This window comes from Paramisgurnus dabryanus, chromosome 6, assembly GCF_030506205.2.
Source record: "Paramisgurnus dabryanus chromosome 6, PD_genome_1.1, whole genome shotgun sequence".
NCBI classification, from domain to species: domain Eukaryota; kingdom Metazoa; phylum Chordata; class Actinopteri; order Cypriniformes; family Cobitidae; genus Paramisgurnus; species Paramisgurnus dabryanus.
Window position 1 is genome coordinate 27063629 of NC_133342.1, and position 11555 is coordinate 27075183.

General features: G+C 35.6%; 1 long non-coding RNA gene across 1 annotated transcript; it reads right to left on the minus strand.

Moving 5' to 3' along the window:
• Positions 1-5286: 5286 nt before the first annotated feature.
• LOC135764484 (uncharacterized) lies at positions 5287-9007 on the minus strand. The gene is made up of 5 exons (XR_012336931.1): positions 8759-9007; positions 7658-7690; positions 7331-7400; positions 6932-7055; positions 5287-5677 (listed from the first exon to the last, which is right to left on the minus strand). It is a non-coding gene; the product is annotated as an uncharacterized lncRNA (long non-coding RNA).
• Positions 9008-11555: the final 2548 nt, after the last annotated feature.

Below are 11555 nucleotides of genomic sequence, written 5' to 3' on the forward strand. Positions count from 1 at the left end.
TTTATACGCATCTTCAGGAGACTGTATTGGTTATTTGCATATAGGCTTTCAGACTTATTAATTACTGTGCATACTAATTTTAGCCTATGTGTTATTGAAGTAAGCGATATTGGACACAGGCATAAAACAGTGTCCATGAATTATGAAAATATGTATATTGTTCTCAAAATGAATAGTTTGTTTATTAAAAGATGATTTTGCAATTACAACTCTATTACCATGATTTTCTATTTGAAGCATTAAATACATTTGTATTAAATTTGTATACATTTTGCATAGTTGTCAATCTTTGTAAAATTAAAACTGTTATACTGTCAATCCTGTAACATTTCTGCAGGCTTGAATTTTATACCAAGATGTATAAAGATGAATACATTTAGCTTAAAGGTGGGGTGCATGATTTTTGCATGAGTTGGGCCGAGTACCAAAACAAACTTGTAGCCGATCAGCAGTAAGGGGCGTGTCTGCTAACCAAAATCGTTGCATGGGTCACGTATATGTGGGGCGGGTCTATAAAAGTAGGTCCAGATTCTATTGGGGTAGGGGCGTGTTTGTTTAGGTGATTTCAAATGTCAACATTGGCTTTAAGAGTTTGTGCACCCCGCCTTTAGATGGCACTGCTATTAACAATAACAAAAACTGTTTTTTTTTTTCAATGAGATTTTAGATATTTATTTCTGAAAGATGTGCTCCAAAATTTTGATTAGCAGAACTAATGCCAAGAATACAGCCTTGTGCATGTACAGTACTAAATAACTGACACGGCAAGTGTTTCCTAAACACCAGATCTGTGCTTGCTTGAGTGGTACTCATGTATAACATGTCAAATGGTGTCTAAATTCCTCTTGCTCAACAAAGAACACTTGCTAATAGCGCACAGCAAAACATGCAAGGTGCATTCACGTGATTCCTGTTTGATGTGACATTTCCCGTCAGGGTTAATTATCACATTGCTGTGGAGAATTAGACTCGCTCCACGCTCATGTAAGCACAACTAGGAGAGAGAGAGAGAGAGAGAGAGAGAGAGAGAGAGAGAGAGAGAGAGAGAGAGAGAGAGAGAGAGAGAGAGAGAGAGAGAGAGAGAGAGAGAGAGAGAGAGAGAGAGAGAGAGAGAGAGAGAGAGAGAGAGAGAGAGAGAGAGAGAGAGAGAGAGAGAGAGCTAAGTGCACAAAACATAGAGAGATGAGAAAACTTAATCCCCTCTCTTTCTCACCCATCTAGAAATGTCCCTGCTGTAATGAGTACAGAATACGAATCAAATACCAACAACTGTGACCGGTTACCCCAGACATAACAACATTAGCTCATTAGGGTCTTTTTCTAAAGTAAGGCCTATTACTTATTGTACCATTCCGGTCCCATTTCAGTCCACAAACAAATTTTCCAAAAATGGGTGAGTACAATTCTAGCTGGATCTGCAAAGAAAACCGCGAAAATCTCACCGGAGGACGACCCTTCATGGCACACTAATACCCAGAATGCATTTCTCATTATATGTAATGCTGCTGAACGCTGTCTTCATCCACACGGTGTGAGAATAGGATTTACACCTAAACAAAGGCAGCACAGAATCAATCTGACAAGCTGTGGGATTTACGATGACCCAAAGTCAGCGAGTGTGACTGAAGCGGCGCTCCGCAACCTCAAGCAGTCACCCAAATCCAGCCTAGTTCCTGTCAAGCATATCCCAGGCACACTTTAAATAGGGCTGCGCTCTCTACCTCCACAATGACAATCGATTCTCCTCTCTGTCACTCGTACAAATAAATATAAAGCTTTAGCCGTTAAGTCACTTTAGCATTAACACGGCAAACGCTGTGACTGTTAGCTCCTTAAAGAATTAATTTCATTTGTACGACTATAATGAAAAGGACAAAGTTGCCAGCAATTCATGCTATTTCTCATTGTTACATCAGTGCTTTAGTGCTAGAGAAACATTAACACTGGCACAATGCTTTAATATCCCCAAAGAGACACAGGGAAATGTGGCATCAAACAGTAAGGGTTTAGCTGTTGCATTAACAGATCTATCTGTGCATAGAGGTGTAACAAATGCAGAGCGCTTACATTTTGCATATAGACATGAGCGAATAGGAAAGAAACAAATGTTTTCATATTAGCACGTGATGTGGATCCCAAGTGCCCTCCGTGAAAGAGGCAAATAAATGGTTTCAAAACTGTTATGACAGGATCAGTATGAAATCGTGTTTTCCTCAGGCAATCGATGTAGAGGTGACCTATATGGAGAGGTACTATCCATTAAGTCCAACACTTTAAATGGATTAAATTGGACCATGCAGTGTGTGCGTGTGTGTATGTGTTTCCAGTCAACCTACTTGCATTAAGATGCAAAAGAAATGGTATAAAATCAAAGTAACGCTTAACATGTAATGCCACAATTTGGATTTTCTTTTCCATACCGATATATAAACATTCGTTGTTAAGGCGAGCTGTGGCAACATTTACATCAAAAATTGCTTTAGGGCAAATCGATCACGTCCTCTGGCATGTTCTCGTGTGTTTTGTTTCCAACCTCCAACAGCTCTGAATGGTGCGAGGAGTCAGTGAATCTTGCCCTCCCTATGGGCCGGAGACCATATGCTCGGAATCCATTAAAATCATTGCTGTTACACACGGATGTAATAAAAATCAATATTTCCAGCTTACAAATTAAGTTCTTGCTTAATTTTCTTAACTAGAACTTGACCTTCATGCTTTGTTCCCTGTGGGAAGAAGAAAATGAAATGTTTTCGGTTGCATTAAGTAAAATGAAAACGTATATATATTTATTCAAGCGCCCTGGTTTTTGTGGGGATAGACATTTGGTCAAAGTAGTCAATATTACGGCATGAATGCAACACATTGCTAATGACCAACTTGTAAATGACTGGGTTGTATTCAATAATCATCAAATCGGTGCTGGAAATTGGATTTGCACAAGGTTAAACCATGTGTACTGTATTGCATGACTGAGATAAGTAAAGAAAGTTTAGATGAAAACAAGGACATCTTTTACTATAATAAATAGCCTTTTAATGTTGTTTTAACTTCAAATGCAGGCAAATAAACTACTAACGCTGACCTTAAACCCCTGGGAATAACACATCTTTGCAATGTAATATTAATTATTTCTCAAAGTTTATTTGTTGAAGTTCACAGTATATACTGTATGTGCACTTTTTCAATCTTGCACACACAACAGCATCATCAGTATGAGCGTGAACCATATTCTCCAGGGGCTAATTGCAAATTTGTATTGAACAGGAGAAATGAACTGCCTATGAATTGAACTCGTCTGTTTGACATCACAAGAAACATCTGGCAAATCAAGTTTCAAAATGCTTTTGAATTGGATTTTGTGTGGAGAAAAAGATAAGATGCTGAATGTCTGACAACACATCATAATTTCAAACTAATAATATAATAGTATACAAATAGTCTAATAAACATCTATACACTTCTCTACATTATGAGTAGATATGTGATGTTAAAGGTGTAATAGGTTATTTTCTACAAATCATTTTTGTGTTTTGCTGGTTAAAAGTTTCATCATATCCTGGTTTGTTTGCATAACACAGCACAGCAGTTAGTACTTCCCTTCTAAACCACTTATAATGTTTTCTCACCGGTGAATGAGACATGATGTAATCTAGTATCAGCCTCAGACGTTACACCCACGGACCGTTGGCTGAACGTCTGATGCGTACGGCACATCAACTGGAAACACTTTAACAAATTTAAAGTTGTCTTTTGATTGGTTAAATTATACAGGATTTCCGAGAGACGTGTGTTGCGATCTTCAAAAGAGCCGCCTCAAAACAAAACAAAACCGTAATATATATTTTAAAATATACAAAAATGGCCAAAAATATTTTTGCTGAAATATATTTTGGAATATGTTTAGAAAAAATATGTTTCACCAATATATATTTTTGGCCATTTTTAGTACATTTTGAAATATTTTTTAAAAGTAAATACATTTTAAAGCACTAAAAATATATTGAGCCCTCCATATAATTTAATCCAAGGAAATATATTCACGTTGCATAAAAAAATATGTTACGAACCTGTAAAAATAAGTTTTAAAAAGGTTCAAATTAAATATATTTTTAACTTCAAAAGTATACTTTATAAAATTAACTTGTATTTAACATATATTTAAAATAAATTTAGGCAAAAAATTTGTGCTGGGCAAAGATTAATCGTGATTAATCACATACAAAATAAACATGATTTTGTATGTGTTAATATATTCATTTCAGATTTTTATTTATTTATGTAGACGGTTTCATCGGACGCACATGACACACGTCTGGATCCGAACTTTACTTCCGGTTTCGTTTTTTTTAATGGTCTGTGAAGTTGCTAAACTGATCTCTTGAACAAATGCCTCGTCGAATGCCTGTTGTTTTTTGCTTGTTATATAAATAAATTACGTTTAAAGTACTTTGTTGTTGTTGTTGTTGTGGTTGCAACCTGGTCTCATGGGAAATACGTACCTCTGATTTATTATTAGCGGAGTTTACCGGAAGTTACGTGCGGACCGCGATAGGGGCTTGTTTATGTTGTTACTGCTGAAACCGTCTATATAATATAGAATATATAAAAATAAAAATAAATATATATACACATGTAAATGCTTCTTAAATACATACAAGTATTACACACAGCACACACTTTTATTTTGTATGCGATTATTCACGATTAATCTTTGCCCAGCACTACAAAAAAAAAAAAACAATTATGGCATATGGGTTGTTACTATTTGCTTGCCTTTGAAATAGATTTTGAAATATATGTTGATTTATGAAGGTTAAAAATAAATATATTTCCAAATTTAAAAAAATATATTCAATTAAGCATAACATTCTACGAAATGTATTTAGCATATATTTAAAATATATTTTTGCCCACAGAAATGTATTTTTTTGCCGTATGGGCCTTAACATTATCCTGCTTATTACATGGCTATTTACCTCTCAAGTAATTTTTTATCTTCAGGAACATTAAATATTAAGTTTAAATATTTTATAGCTCATTTTTAACAAACGCACACTGTAAAAAGAATACTGTGAAAAATACAGTAACTTGCTGGCAGCAATTAGCTAGTAAGTTGCTGTATTTCATTTCACAGTATTCTTACTGTAAATGTAACTGCAGTAAAATTAAAATTACTGTGAACTCTTTTACAGTAATAATCACAGTACTGTATTTCATAACTACTACTGTAATAGGGATTAATGCATTTATTTTGTGTACTGTTAAATGAAGACACTGTTTGTCACAAAAATGCCATTTATTTTCTCACTTTAAATTACAAAAATTCATAAATTAAAAATAGCATAGCATACATTTTTTTCAACATGTTACATTTTTTCTGTGAACATCTCAAAACTTTTCTGAACACATACATTTTTTTTAATATGTTAAAATTTTTCTGTGAATATTTCATTTAATTTCAACACTTCATACAAAAACACTTTTCTGAACACACAAAACAATCAATATTTATTAAAATGTTTCTGGTAAATTACAAATGCATAAAAATTAAATGATTTACATTTACAGCAGGATTTCAAACCTGAATATTGTTTTTCTCCAAGACGTTTTTTTTTCAGAACTATTATTCTTTTAAAACTGGACCCGAACTAGTTGACTTCCTGGGCTGGACTCTACCCTGTAGTGAAAGAAATTGACTATTAATGTAAAAATTTATAAGCAAGACTGATGGGTTGATGACATATACATAAAAGTTTACTTCACAGTGTTTTAAAGGTGCGGTGTGTAATTTCAAGAAGGATCTCTTGACAGAAATGCAAAATAATATACAAAACTTAATTATCAGGGGTGTATAAAGACCTTTCATAATGAACCGTTATGTGTTTATTGCCTTAGAATGAGACGTTTAACTACATACACAGAGGGTCCCCTTACATGGAAGCCGCCATTTTGTGCAGCCATGTTTCTACAGAAGCCCTTAAAGGACAAACTTTTTTACTAAGTTGTCTCCAACTATGACATGTTTGTCCGGTGGCAGCTACAGTAGCTTCTTTATGTGTTTCAAAAGCAAGAGGTGAGCAGTGGACTGAGCAGTTGGTTGCAATTCACAACTTCACCACAAGATGCCGCTAAAATTTACACACTGCACCTTTAAATAAACAATTTTTATTTTTTATATGCTCTGTTGGTGGTTTGTGGAGTAAAATCTAATATTTATTATTTAATAACTGTCTACATTAAAGGCGGAGTGCACAATGCTTGAAAAACTTTGGAAAAGGAGACGGGCCGACTACCAAAACACACTTAAAGCCAATCAGCAGTAAGGAGCATGTCTACTAACCGACATCCTTGCTGGGTTGCATATGTGTGAGGCGGGTCTTTTAAAAGAAGGTCCAGATTCTATTGGGGTAGGGGCGTGTTTGTTTAGGTGATTTCAAATATAAACATTGGCTTTCAAACATTGTGCACTCCGCCTTTAATACTATTATAGAATTATACATGAATATCCCAAATTTCTGCCACAATACCATGTTTACAGTTAGTAATACAACAGTGAAATTTATGGTAAATATTTGTTGATTTGTGAATGGAAAAGTATTGTTTCACTCGACGCACCAAACACATATTTTGAAATGACGAACCACACACATGACGGGCTACATACATGTTGTGACAAACTTCGCATCATGCGCCCTCGAAAAAAGAAGTCACCCGCCGCCACTGCATTAGACTAGCTGTGCTGCTTTTCTACCGTTTGCATGGTGAGTTAAATTAAACGTTTGATGTTTAACAATAGCACAACAGTTGATATAAACAAAAATAAACACTTTAAGAAGTATTTTACTAATCGGGTAGTTGGTTAAAGAATGAGTACTCAAATATTTGTTCCCATTCCTAGTCAAAACTATATAAAAAACAAATAAGTGCTTACCTCTGGATAAATTCCACTGTAGTGGCTGCATCATACATGGCTAGAGCAGAAGTGAAATCACAGCGGTCACTCAATTCTGCCCTCGATGGAAAGCATCCATTTTGTGCCCCCAGAATGGACTCTCCTAAAAAATATTAAATAAAAGTTGACATTGCACAGTATTCAATCTGATATGGTTTACTATTTTACATAAGCAAAATTTATTGAAAACACTAGCCCTACATAACTACCTCTTTTTTTCCTATTAGATCAATAACCACTAGAGATTTTTGGAATGTATGTGCAAGATGACATAAAACTTTGTTCACACCACACAGTGACTCGATACAAATATGCTTTATAGATGAAGTAACCCTTAAAATTGGCATCTATTGTGTATGTCGAGTGCTGGGATCTTACCGAGCATGATGAGCCTTGGAGTGCTTGGCAGGGAAATCTGGGCCTCAGCATCTGTTTAGGTGGAAGTTTCCTGTAACACAAAATAAACAAACAAATAAAAACTATTAGAAATCACAAGTACAATATTCATAAGAGAAAAAGTGTGTCAATACTGTACAAAAATAACTTGCATCAACCAAGAGAAAAACAGCTTCTTCCTGTTGCATGGTTTCTGTGCACTTTAACATGTTTGATATATTAATATATATATATATATAAATCATAGAATAAACAACATTGCTTGCATTTGAAAATCATCATGCATGCCAGTTCATGTAACTTATGTACCTGGAACGATGGTCGATGGCTCTTGTCTGCAGTCTGAAAGGGAAAAAAAGGGGGGTGAATAAAAGAACGAGTAAGATCTCGAAATATCTTAATACAGTGCGAGAATATTATAATACTATAATATATATACACAATTTCAAACTATTTTGAATTCAGCAATGCTAACGTTAGGTACTCTTTAATCAAATAAAAGACGTTATAAATGTCGCCAGATAAGACAAATATTTATACAATATGCTCCCAAAAGTCGGGTATAACACTTCAAATTAGGCTATTAACAATCTAACGTTATAGTTTCTGCAGTTTGACCTCCAATGAAGTTCAGAAAAATCTTGAAATTATGAAAAATGTGTGTTACTATGTTTTCTTTCGAATCGGCCCGCTTAACTTTATGTCCGTTTCCTCAGGCAGCAACGTAAGCGAGCAAGAGAAAAAAACGAGAGATTTAAACGAATATCGCGCCAATAAATAAAAAAATACACACTTTAAAATTAATTTTGGTTCACAATGCTAACGCTATAATTAAATTAAAGACGTTATAAATGTAATGTTGCCGGATAAGTCCTCATATCTCCTCAGCTGCGTTTTCTTTCAGCTCGAGAGACTGGTTTCAGCCTGCGGAGGTCGTCGCACTCGCATATGCAGGGTCCATCCATACGTCATCAACCCTGGGTTATTTAAGTTAACTGACCATTAGATTCGCAAGTCATAAGCATATTAAACAATTTACTATTAACTTAGAATAACAGTCAACTTTATAATTGTTAATATTCTGAAACAAGACAGTTTTGATGACGTATGCAGCCGAGAAATGCGACCTCCGGAGGCTGCAGCCTTCGCATTGAGACACGGCCAATTACTTTTATTATTAAATTATTATCCTTCTCTTAACTATGACGTTATAAAATGTTGCCAGACTAGAAAATATATCGAAATCATGCAGAAATATATATGTGTGGTAATAAATTGCAAAATGCACACACGAGACGGGTTTACTAGGAAGTGTGCCGCTCATTACTCCTCTCTCTCAGTGCACTCTTAAAGTTGAACAAACAGGTGACTTTACAAGAGTAAACTTTGGAATTAAATTAGCAAATTTACCTTTCTGAAGTAAAAATTCAGATGAAAGTGTGGAATCTCGTAGCTTTCCTTGGCTGAAGAAAAAAATCCTCTAGAAATTGCTGTATTGTGATTCACAGAAAAAATATTTTTACTGTAGAATTTACCCGCCGTTGAAAAAAGACCATGATGCTTTGCAGATCTACAGCAACTTGCTGTATACAAGTTCTACAGTAAGCATTTGCTCATTTTACAGTAATAATGCTGTGAAAACTACAGAAATTTGTTACAGTGCAGACCTTCTGTGAGAAAAACCCATTTACTTTCAGTTTAAGAGACAAGACGTTCAAATGTCACGAACACACCATTTGGTTTTCATTTGTAAATATAATGTCATATATGTAAAAAGACATATTTATATTCAATTTTTGTGTCATATTAAACTATATTGGTCAAAATGATTTGCAGCATACCAGTTACCGTGTGTTATTCGTTTTGCACGGTTGTTATCTGAAAATAACAAACCTCCAAATGTCGTGACTTGGCCAGTCAGGATCAAAACTTTAACTTTAAAGTCTGTTGTTGTGGAGACATTTCCATGACCCTAATAATGATATGGCACAAAACAAAAACATGATTGGTTGCTTTGCATGTCAGTCATTTGGCCTCTTGGGTGGTCCTTGGCCATTCAAAGAGGCTATCATTTCCAGACCTTCAATCTGGCTACACAAGCCTGTAGATGTAATCCAATAACATTGTCTCTGGCCGTCTCACTTCTGGTCTGCTGTGCGTTCATGCGCGTGAGAGGAGGAGTGGCTTTGGATGGCAATTTGAAGGGAGGGTGGAATCATATGCCTTTAAACTATCAGGCTTAAGTTGCATTTTCCAAATCTGTCTCCACCTTTAAGCAGGGTGAATGCAAATAATTCAATTTTTTTAAGTTGTTTTCCAGGCATAGAGAATTCTTCTTGATGTCCGATTTTTAGTTTCAAAAGACACTTTCATTTTTTTATGCCACAAGTAAACTTAAAAGAGATTCCATACGATAAACATGCAACCTGTCTAGTTATTTACACATACGCATTTCATTGCATTCAATCTATACATTTTTTATCAGTATGTGTGTTCCCTGGAATCAAACACCAGACCTTTGCATTCCTAGTGAAATGCTCTACTACAGAAATACAATAAAACTGTTATGTTTTTGTAAATGTAAATTTCTGTCACTACCACCATAGGCACTCTATAACCACCCGCCCACTTATTCTAAATATATGCAAAACTGAGTTAGACCCATGTAGACTGTTTGTAGATATCATTAACCCCTAGCTGTTCCTATAATTCAACAATGTATAACAAACACTGTTGAATAATCATTCTCAGACCTCTTGTGGGGTCTTAGGTAATTTTATTCAGCACACGGGCTGTTTCAAGGTCAGATGTTGAATCGCTACCTATAAGCCATATAATCTTTTATTTCTCCATTTGCGGTATAAAAATACACAGCCTTGAAATGGAAGATTACAGATGCTATATATAATGGAACATCAGGGTGATCTCTGCCATTTGCCATCATCTAATTGTGTTACTGAACGTGTTGAGAGGGGAAAAGCAGGATGGAGTGAGAGATACAAAGAGTGTGCGCCTGTGTTATCCAGGTTGTGTAGCCAGCTGTTGACTTTTTTAAATGGATCATCTAAAATCTGATAGCCATTTGGTGTGAGCGCGGAGACTAAGTGCCATAGGCGATTGGAGAGAGTTGGGACAGTAAGTCCCATGAGGGACGAACCACTTATCAGGGCCAAAGGGGAAGAAGGAATGGGCCAGAAAGCCATTGTGATGAAGCTGCCCAACAGCTTGCTGCTGTATCCAGATTCCTCACACAAACTGGACATAAAGCACTTTGTGCATATCTGATGTCAAACGTCAACCTTTGTGTCACTTCGTGTAATTGCTTTTCAAACAAATGATATGGGTCAAAACGCAATACGGCTTCAGAATCACATTGAAATATATATTAAAATGAAAAAGCTAAATTAAATCTGTGCTCTTATTACATTAGCAAAGGGCCAATGACATTTTATCCCACAGGATTACTGTGAAAACAACAGTGTGTCCATTTGGAAAAAACTAATTTTGGTGTCATTTGTTACCAACAAATCACTTATTCTTTTTTCACGTTAATAAATCTGAATGTATGGGACAGATTATAATGGTGTTTTATCTGTGATACTGATTCATGTATGTTATAAACAGGGCTAGACCAGTATTGTGTGCTGACAAAAAACAAGAAGGATTTCAATTAGGATTACAACATTTGAACAGATCAATCATCAATTTACCCCTAACAAAAACTACACAGTTTTATTAAATAATAATGTGCACCCAACTGTTCAATCGGCTCATATAATAAAGACCCTGTTATGATGAGTATTCAATGAACTGAGTCCTCTGTACTCTGTCTATAAATGGTAATTGTATACGTGACTTATGGATTAACTTTCCTTTGATGCATTACAGTAATCCAATTGATTATTAAAGTAGAGGGCAGAGGGCTATAGTGATAACAAAAAAATGTGCATGTAATTGAGCTGCATTAACCCCCCGTGTAAACAGGCAAATTCAAAAGAACATCACAGTCCAGTTACAGCAGGCCGCCGAGCTTTCAGAGGCGCCAGGCCACTTCAGGGCCAGAGAGAAAAAGGCTACATTGATTTTAAATAATGTGACTCATCCACGGGAGGACATTTATCAAAGCCATCAGAGGTCTGTCTCGTATTCACTCTCTCATCTAACGCCGGGGTCAATAGTCGCACTTTAATATGCGCTATTTCAGTGC